The sequence below is a fragment of the Echinops telfairi genome, unplaced genomic scaffold (assembly GCF_000313985.2).
Source record: "Echinops telfairi isolate 266 unplaced genomic scaffold, ASM31398v2 ScPeMD7_655;HRSCAF=1070, whole genome shotgun sequence".
In the NCBI taxonomy this organism is placed as follows: Eukaryota; Metazoa; Chordata; class Mammalia; order Afrosoricida; family Tenrecidae; genus Echinops; species Echinops telfairi.
Window position 1 is genome coordinate 25,831,241 of NW_022104553.1, and position 10,348 is coordinate 25,841,588.

At 51.0% G+C, this 10,348-nt stretch overlaps 2 protein-coding genes across 2 annotated transcripts in view; both read left to right on the forward strand.

Annotated features, from left to right (window-relative positions):
- SNRPD2 (small nuclear ribonucleoprotein D2 polypeptide) overlaps window positions 1-10,348 on the forward strand; it is a 57,091-nt gene that overhangs the window by 16,151 nt on the left and 30,592 nt on the right. The window lies entirely within an intron of this gene.
- The window catches only part of FBXO46 (F-box protein 46), a 19,821-nt gene continuing 12,954 nt past the window's right edge, over window positions 3,482-10,348 (forward strand). Inside the window, exon 1 of the mRNA XM_004710586.2 lies at window positions 3,482-3,548. The gene's annotated coding sequence lies outside the window, so the exon portion shown is untranslated. The remainder of the gene's footprint in view (window positions 3,549-10,348) is intronic.

The window sequence follows — 10,348 nt, forward strand, 5'->3', positions numbered from 1 at the left end:
GCTTTACACAATTGATGTGTGTATGGATTGCGATAACAGTTGTATGAGCCCCTAATAAAATGTTAAAAAAGAAAAGGGGAAAAAAAAAACCAAACTTAGAAGAATGCCCTGGAACATGTCTCTTCTGTGGGAAGCAGGACGAGATAAAGAGTCCAGTCTAACCATGTTGGTTCCAATTCCTCTTTTGCTGTGTTGCCCGTGGACAAGAGGCTAAATTCACCTTTCTCTGGTTTACTTCTTAGAGACTAGAACTATTTTTTTTAACCAGGATGACATAGGTGTTAGTATGCAAAATGTATTTATTCAATTCATATTTACACTTACATTCTTGGTGCTTGCACAGGGAGCCCTAGTGGTGCTGCTGGGTAAGTGTTGGAGTGCTAACCACAAGGTCGGCTGTTTAAACCCACCAGCCTCTCACAAGGAGACAGATGGAGGCAATTGGCTTCTCTAAAGATTTCCAGTCTTCAAGACCCGATACAGGGTTGCTATGAGTCAGAATCCCTTAGAGCACCGTGACTTTGGGGTTTGGGGTTCAAGTTCTTGAACACGATACACAATAGCCTTGTGCTCTGGGAGCTTCCCTTCTAACTATGATGTAAATTGGTTCCCCAGGCCTGTCACGAGCTATGTCTGGGTTTCCGCCTGCTAACGACCTCATTTTCTTTTTTTTTTCTTTTTTTTTCCGACCTCATTTTCTTATCTACAAATTGGGAGGTGGTTCTACGCTGTCCAATAGGGTCGCCAGGAGTCAGAATCAACTCAGGGGGAACCTTGGTGGCTTGGTGGCTAAAGTGCTGAGCAGGTAACTAAAGGTTGATCTTTCAAACTCATGTGGTATTCTGTAGGAGAAAGATGAGGCAGTCAACTTCCCTATAAGAGTACAGTTGATCTAATAAGATGATTTTTTTAAAAAAGAGTACAGTTGACAGTGGGGTAGTGGGGGGAATGGGGAGAATGAGGAGCTGGTAGCCATTGATGATTGTATACTTCACATAATGGTATTGACCAAAAGAATTGTATGTGGATGGATATATTGGATTGTGTAAGATATGTCAATAAAACTAATATATATATATATGTATATATATTAAGAGTACCGTCTTGGAAGCCCTATGGGGCAGTGTACTCTGTCTTATAGGTTCTCTGGGATTTAGAATCCACTGAATAGCAACAGGTTTGGTGTGGGGGTTTTAGTAGGTTGTTTGCCTGAAGATGGCACAGAAACCAAACGCACTGCCTTCAAGACGGTTCTGACTCCTAGTGACCTCATAGGGCAGGGTCGAACTACCCCTGCAGATTTCCAAGACTGTAGATCTTTACAGGTGTAGAACGCCTCCTCTTTGTCCTTCAGATCGGCTGGTGGTTTTGAACTGCTGGCCTTGTGGTTTGCGGTCCAATGAGTACCCAGCGTGCTAGGAGGGCCCCTCTGAAGATGGCACAGGGTAATGTTTCCCTTTTTCCTTCAATTTTATATAAAGATTGTTCCTATCTATAGGGAGCCTGAGCCTACTGCTAGGAAAAAACAGCTCGCAGGCAGGAAATACTTTTGGGGGTGATGTAAAGAGTTGAACGCACCCCGCTGTTCACCAAAGGTCCAAGACCACTCCAAGGGACCCCTGAAGAAGCACCTGGCGACCAATGTCTGAAAAGTCAGCTATTAAAAACCCCGGCAGACAAATGACCAGCGAGCCCATGCAGAAATGCTCAACATCATCCCGTAGCCAAAAGGAGCCAGTTGCTGACCCAAACATAGAGTTTAAAATGAAAAAAATTAATAAAATAAAAATTGCTTCAGGGGGAATCTCCAGATTCCTAACCCCAGATTGGCCTGAGTGACTGAAAAATTAGGGAAAGTAAAATGGAAGTGGATTTGGAGTCCTTCATGACATGCAAGTTCGTTTCTAAGGTTAAAACGGGAAAGAAAAATGGCTAATAAGCACATGCAAAGCTGGTCAGCCTCCTTCCGTAGTCAAAAGGAGCCAGTTACTCTAGTGTGCATTCCAATGCATGGCGATTCCACACATTTTTATTCTGAAACAGGACCTGGCAGGGTTTCTTTCTGTTGAATCCACGCCGTGGCACCCAACACAAAAACCACAGGCCGTCAGGAGCTGTGACCTTTTCACAGTCCGTCACCAGGCTTTCCCCCGCCACCCCCAGGTGCTTCTAGGTAGGATTGAACCACCAACCTTCTGTGAGCAGCTTTCACCGGTTTGTACCATCCAGGAAGATGTAAACCATAACCGCCCCCCTCAGATGTCACCCTCTGCCCTACTAGAACATCACTGATGTTGGTGAGGCACCCATTGCTGATGGGCGCAGCTGCTGTAGAAAACATTTTCGTAGTTTCTAAAAAGTTAAATGTAGAACTGCCACAGAGTCTAGGCACCCTACACCTAAATATATGCCCCCCCAAATAATGAAAGCAGGTAAGCACATAGGAACTTGCACACCCTCGGACATTGCAACACTATTCAGAAAAGCCAAAATGTGAAAACAACTTAAACGTCCAGCAACAGGGGAATGGATAAACAAAAGGTGGCGTTTATATTTGTGTATACACACACACATATCAGAATATTATTCAGCCATCCAGAAAAATGGAGTCTAGGATCTGTGCAAACTTTGAACACTTTTTGCTGAATGAAATGTCAGTTAAAAGGGATAAAGATTGTATGATCCCACCTGTATGACATAGGAAAATATAGAGATAAAGACTTATTAAGGGTTATCTGGGACTGGAGGACAGAGCTCTGGTGGCGTGGTAGGTTACAGGTTGGGCTGCTAACCACAAGGCCAGCAGTTCGAAACCACCAGTCCCTCCGAGGGAGAACTAGGCGGCTTTCTACTCCTGTTCCATTGGGTCGCCTGTGAGCCGGAATACACTCAATGCCATTGAGGAAAAGGAGGGAGGGTGAAGGCGTGCTTGTAGCATGGAGTTTCTGTTACTGAAGGGGGAATAATTTGTGGAAGAAGAGCAATAAAAGGTCGCACAGCATGAGGAGCGTAACCAATGCCTGAATTATACTTATAAAATGTATTGAATGTTTTGCTATATAGTGTTTTTACAACTAAAAAAAAATAACAAAAGGGTCTTTATGAGTTGTAGTAAGGAACATGGGGGAAACGGAGAGAAATATTTGGAATAGCACAAGGGCACCGTTCAGTATTAATCAGCACTCGTAAATCAATAAGCCTGTGAGTCTAGAGACTGCAAAAAACACTGTGCCACAACCCTGGGCCCAAATGGAGGCGGAAGGACTTAATTTCCCAGCGCGCCTCGCGAGTGCATCCTCTGCGCACGCGCCATTGCGTGCTCCCGCTGCTTCCTGGGAGTTGGAGTCATTCTTTTCCTCAACCGGCCTCGCTTGCCTCGTTTCCCCACCTCCAATCGCGGCTCCTCCTGCCTGCTGGGAAATGTAGTCCGTGGCCACCTCGGACTCCAATTCCCAGCGGGCGTTGGGGCGGGAACCCGGAAGGGGAGGCTGGAGCAGAGCGAGAGGGGGAAACCCGCGTAGCCGAGCGAGCTGCAGCGCGGGGAGATGGTGAGAACCCCGGGCGGGCGCTGGGGGCGTCTGAGAACCGAGCTGGGAGTTCAGGACTGGGTGGTGAGGTGAAAGAGGCAGGGGCCCAAGGAGGGGGCTCGGCGAGGGGAGATCGCTCGGGCGGAGGGGTTGGGAGGAATCGAGCTGTAGAAGAATGGTGGTTGGGGAGGGGGTTTCTAGGTGGGGTGGGAGTCGAGCTTTGGGATTGGTTATGAGGGGGGCTTAGAGGTGGAGAAAGGGGCCCGAGTTGGAGAAGGGACCAGTCTGGCAAGAGATTCTGCAAGGGGCAGTTTCTAAGGGCTTAACTTGGGGATGCTGTAAAAATCATGGACGTGCGGACGAGACCATTGCCAGGGTCTGTGGGCTCCGAGGGAGAGGCCAGGCGTGGGTGAGTGGGTTGAGGCCTCGGTGTCCTATTAGGGGCAGGCGACCCAGTTGAGGAGGTGGAGAAAAGAATTGGTAGTTGGGTGCTGGGAGTCGGGTGGGGTGCGGTGCGTGGACGGAGGGGCCTGGAAGTGGCGACAGTTTGTGTCCACCAGCCAAGAACACTTGATGAATGCGGCAGTCATCGAACTGTAGGCTGAACTGCCCCGAAGGGGGCATAGAGACACCCTTTGGCACCCTCCGCTGCCCAGTGGGGCTTAGGAAAGTATCCGGGTGTATCTGTTGGGTTGCTCCAGTTTTCAAATCTCTTCGCTGCTCCTTGTGACCCGGGGAAGTCTCTCCCTGCTCTTATCTGTATTGTGGGAACAACAAGTCTCCACTGAGACACGGGCACAAGGGTGGATAGCCACTGCCCCTGGTGTTAGTGGGAGAACCTTGGCTAGCTCTGAAGCCCCGCAGTTGCTGCCCGTGTGTTCCCCACCTCAGGAATGTGACTGGGTCACAGGTGCTAAGTGATTCCCTCCCTTGCAGTCCAGCCCCAAGGGGGCATTAAAACCTGGCACAGATCAGGCCACACCCCAGTTCTGAAGCCTGCCTGGGCTCCCTGCAGCCCAGATCCAGCTACCACTGAAACACTGAGTGTTTACAAAGTGCCTGGCCTTGTTCTTAGGGCTTTGTGCAGCATTGACTCGTGTCATTCCGACAATAACGCTGCTAAGCTGCATCTTACCCAAAAAAAAAAAAAGGTATCAGAGGCCCAGGGACGGCTAGTAACTTTTCCAAGGTCACTCAGCCTTCCGTGGCAGACTCAGGAGTCTTATGTATACCATCTTGCTTAGGGTCTGTATTTTTACCGCTGTCATTCATCCCCCACCCCCTCACTCTGGTACTAGGAACACTGGTGGCATTGCAATTAAGCACTTGGCTACCAATCCACAAGGTTGGCGGTTTGAACACCGGTGGCTCCACAGGAGAAAGATGTGGTGGTCTGTTTACAGCTTTGGAAACCTCTGTGGGGCGGTTCCTCCCTGCCCTATGAAGCCGCTGTGTGTCAGAAGGGACTGGAAGACAGCCGAGGTTTCTCCTTGTCTGGGGTACAATGCAGTACGTCAAGATCGGAACTGGGGAGCTCATTCTTCTGCAGTTTGAATTAGAGTCCTGTTGTTTGCCGGCCGGGTGCCTGGGGCAAGTCTTCTAGACTCTCAGAAATTTGTCTCTCCAGATGTAAAATTGGATCAGTCACTGTAGGAGTCATGTTAAGTGCCTCCCAACAAGGAGGAGTCCGGGGGCGCTGTTGGTAACTCCAAGGTCAGGGTTCCTTAGAGTGGGTGAAAGCTGAAGCTCTGTTCCCGTGAAGATTTATGCTCTTGGAAATGCTGGATACGATGGCTACGAGTCGGACTCAATCTGATGGCAGTGGGTTTTGTTTTTGGTTTCGTTTCATTGTGTCTTCCAACCAAGGGCCTCATCGCCCAGCGTGTGTGTCGGACAGTGTCCCGCTGCTGATGGCATGGCTTTTGTTGGCTGATTGTCTTTTGCGACTAGCTCGCCAAGTCTTCCTTCCTCATCTTCTTTGTCTGTCTGGAAGCTCTTCTGAAACCTTGGTGACCCGGCGTGGCATTTGAAATGGGGGTGACCTAGCTTCCGGCATCACAGCAACACACTAGGAAGATAAACAGACGGACACAGCACCTGTAACAAAGGCTACCTGCTATGGTGAAGAGGGTGCAGGATCGGGCAATGTTTTATTCCGTTCTACAGAGGGTCACAATGAGTTGGGGCTGCCTCTGACCAGAGAGAGAAAGAGAGTGAGAGAGAGAGAGAGAGAGCAGCTGGGGGAGGAAGGAGAAGAGGGAGAGGGCTCAGGAAAACGTATGTGTTTTAATGCTTGGAGTTCAAGCTGCAATCTGTGTCAATGAACCTAACTGGGAGGAACCACTAGACAGGGACCAGGGAGGGAGAGATCAACTAGACAGTTCCCTATCTCAACAGACTTGCCCCCCCCCCCTCCCGGACTTCTAACACTCTGTGCCCTACTCCTGGGCTCTTAACTCCCAAGAGGGACTCCTCAAGGGGTGCTTAGAAACTGGACCTGTCCCCATCCCCAGACACATATAAATAATTCATTGGTCAATGGCTGACCTGGCCCGGCTCCAGGTGCTTTGGTGATGAGGAAGTATTTCTAGTAACTTGGGGTGGGGTGGTGTGTGGTGTGTGTGTGTGTGTGTGTGTGTTTCATCTTTTGGTCCTCTGGGTCTTTTGTAAGTGTGCTGCCATGGTTTGCTTTGTGTGTGTGTGTGTGTGTGTGTGTGTGTGTGTGTGTGCGCGCGGGCGCTATGGTCTTGCACCTCCCACCAGATGATTGGGTGGGGCTATGCAAATAAGGGGTTCGCTGTCCATCAAGGAGATGGGACTGCTGGCTAACCATGCAAATAAGGTACACAGTGCCCTTGTGGATGTGAGACTGTGCATGTAAAAATGTTGGGAAGCCTCACGAAGGGATTAGTCAGTTGTGCCAGCCTGCTAGGCTTAAAATGAGCCATCCCAGAGGCTGGAAGAAAGGCTCTCTCACTACCTCCAAGGAGGAGACTGACATGATTTTTGAATGCAGGGTCCCGGTGATGAAAGCCTCCTAGACTCAGGAGACAGAAAGAGAGGGTGAGTTATAATACTGGACATCATGAGAGATGGCAAGGAAAAGCAGCTGTGGGGAAACAATGGCAGCAGAGGCGGGAACAGAATCAGACCAGGAGAGGACAGTGGGCTCTTGTGCCCATGGGCAAGGCAGTTGCCGTGGGGGTGTCAGCCCACAGTGAGAGAGCTGAGAGGCTTCAGACAGCAGGTTTCCTGGAGGAGTTGGGGTACCCCCCCAGACACTTATCGATGGAGCTAAAGAAGTTTGCAACACTTTAGTGAGTAGGGCCACGGCTGGGGCAAAGACCCAGGCGAGGCCTGCCTGAGAAGAGGCAGTCTTGTTCAAAGAACTGTATCCTGAGCTGTTCCTGACCCTGACTCGGAGCCATGTACTTCCCTTACAACGTTATCATGAGTGTGATCTGTGAGTTATGTGACTGCATCCTGGTGGATGCTCAAACCCAGCAGAGCAGCAGGGAGTGCCATGGGAGGGACAACTGGTGTCAGAATTGGTGGAAAAGATTTTTTTTTAATGGGTGGGGCATGTCCCACCTAACTGCCTCTGAGGAATGAGCTTTGAGCTGTGATGTTGATAATGATTCTTTGCCACACCCCCCACCCCTCCACCCCTACCCCGGTTGCCTGGTGGCTAGGTGCTGGGCTACTAACCACAAAGTCAGCAGTTGGAAACCACCAGCCGCTCCGAGGCAGAAAGACGAGGCTTTCGACTCCCATCAAGAGCTACAGTCTTGGAAACCCACGGGGGTGGGGGTGGGGGTGTAGTTCCAACCTATCTTACAGGATCACCATGAGTCAGAATTGATTTGATGACAGGACGTTTATTTGGGTCTTGGTCTTTCTCCTTATAAAGTTAGATGAGGTGGTCGGTCAGACACCCCAGGGCTGCCATTTTTTACAGTCTCTCGTCTGAAGCACTGTGGTTCACTTGTGGCGAACCCTCGGGAGTTTAGCTCATAAATCCTGTGACTCTCTTTGTAAAGCTTCGGGATAAAATCAGTGGAGGCAGGCATACTCGGTTTCAGATCCCCACCCTTGCTGCGGTGTGTCCTTGGCCAAGTTGCTTTCCCGGTCTGGACCTCAAGTTTTCTCCTACGTAAAATGGGGCCACATTCAGACCAGGAGGCTGCTGAGAGACGTTGATGAGAGACTGCATGTCATGTGCCCAGTGCCTACTCAGACCAACCAGACCATTTGCCCTCGGCCATCTCGCTCAGTAAACATACACACCTTCTTCCACGGAGAATAAATAAATCATGAGATGTTTATTCTAGAACAAGTTTTTGGTCTACATACAATTTTACCACCTATCAAAGACCAAAGCGAATTTGGGTCCTGATGAGACGGATGGGGTTGTTTATCTTTACAGAAAGCATCAAATCTCGGTCGAGTCTTTGATATCTCAGTCAATATGGAGGTCCTGGTGGGGCATGCAGTGGTGACGCACTGGGCTGCTAGTGTTCGCAAGGCCAGCAGTTGGAGACCAGCAGCCGCTCCGAGGGAGAAAGATGAGGCTTTCTACTCCCGTAAAGAGTTACAGCCTCAGAAACCCACAGGGGCAGTTCTACCCTGTCCTATAGGGCTGCTAGGGCCATCAACTCTATGGCAGTGAGTTTTGGGGGTGGGGTTGGGTTGTTTGTTTTCTATGATTGTTACTCTTTCAAGAGAACATCGATTGCGTCTGAGCTGTGGCATCAGAACTCCTGGCTTTGAATGCTGACTCGGTCCCTAACTAGCCGTGTGACTGTGGGAAGTCACTTAAGCATTCTGGCCACCCCACCCCTCCACCCCCAGCCCATCTTGTCAGGAAAATGGGAATACAGTCCTTCACGCAAGGGTTACAAGAACTAAGCAAGCCCCTTGTCGACGGACCGATGCCAACTCCTAGTGACTATCGGGCGGGGTAGTACTGCCCCTGTGGCTTTACCTGTCCATCTCCATGTGAGCAGACAGCCTCTCATCTCACTTCTTCGAAGTGGCTGGTGGGTGTGGACTGCCCCACTTGCCATTAGCAACCCCTGACCCCGGGAGCCCTGGTGGCACCTTGGGCTGCCAACCGCAAGGTCGGCAGTTCAAAGCCACCAGCCACTCCTCGGGAGAAACACGGGACTTTCTACTCCCATGAAGAGTAGAAACCCACAGGGGCAGTTCTAGCCTAGCCTGTAGGATTGCTATGGTGGGGGTGGGGAGGAATCCACTGGATGGTGGGAGTGTGGTTTTGTGGTTAATCTTCAGCCTCTTGAGCCTGCCCTGCCCATTTGTCTGTGCTTCCGTGCGAATATTTAACATTCTGTCTCCAGCGGGCTGAAGGCGGCTAGGTTTGGGGAGAAGTTTCCAGTTTCTCACTCATCCTTGTCCTTGTTCTGTCTCAACTGGCCACCCACCCCCTGGGGGAGGTGAGTGGACATCTCCCCCTTCCCTTTGCGGCCTGTGGGCAAAATCTCTCGTCCACCGCTGTCTCACCTCCTCCCAAAAGTCATCACTTCGTGGTCTGCCTCGGCCTGCCCGGCTCGCTCAGGCAAGATGGTATTTTTACCGTTTGGGGCGGTATCTTCCTTCCCACCAGCTTGGGGGAACTCGGCTTTCTTCCTGAAAGCACAGGTTTTCCGCAAGGCTTGGCTCACGCCACCAGCTCGGTGAGCATCTTAGTGTCCTGGGGCTGCTGTCACCAAAGGCCACAAATGACCGGAAGCCCCATCAAAGTATCGGCAGGGCACGAGAAAGGCCCTTACGCTCCTGCCCGTGCTGCCCGTGTTCCCTGCTTCCTGGACCCAGGTGTCCCGGACTGGCAGCTCCCAGTGACAATTCCTCCTTCCTCACCTGGCCACCGTGCCTTTCCCTGTCTCCCTCCTTTCTCCGAAGACACCCTTCCTGTTGGCCTAGGACCCTCCCCCCACTCCAGTAGAGGGGTCTTAGTGGTGCCGTGGTTAAGCTGTAGGCTGCTAACTGAATGGCCCACGGTTCAAATGCACCGTCCACTCCAATGGAGCAAGATGAGGCAGTCTGCTCCGTGAAGGCTTCCAGCCAGGGAACCTTGTAGGGTGGTTCTACCGTGAGGCTGAAGCAAGTCCCCCCGCACCTAGACATGGCAGGACACGAGGGGGGCTTGCAGAAAAGCCTGCGGGAAAGTGGGATGGCAAGATGACAGGATTTTCCCACCAACCTTGTGAAGCCTGTGTGTCTACTCCACAATACACACTAAGGAAGTTAGAAAAAGAACATCAGACTAGGCAAAGGGAAAGAAGGGAATTAGACATGGTCGGAGCCAGTGCCTGACCCCTCCCTGGTGCTGGGCCAGGTGACCCCCTTACCAGGGCTCTCCCTTGTGGAGATCAATGTGGCTGGGTGAAGCTGTAGGGTTGGATACTGAACAGGTGCCCTGGGGATACACATGGCCACACTCACACAGGACGAGATAGCAGGGCACCGTGTGTGTGTGTGTGTGTGTGTGTGTGTGTGTGTGTGTACCCAAATCAAAGAGTAGAGCCTGCCCTACAGTGTTTCCAAGGCTGCAATCTTTAAGGGCGCCCTGGAGGCGTGGTGGATGACACATTGGGCTGTTACACTCAGGGTTGGCAGTTCAAGCCCACCAGCCCCTCCAAGGGAGAAAGATGAGGCTTTCTACTTCCTTAAAGATCTGTAGGCTCAAGGGAGGGGGAGGGGAAAAAAGGAAAATGAGCTGATTCCAGGAACCCAAGAGGAAAGCGAATTTTGGGAATGATGAGGGCAACAAATGTATAGGTGTGCTTTACACAATTGATCTA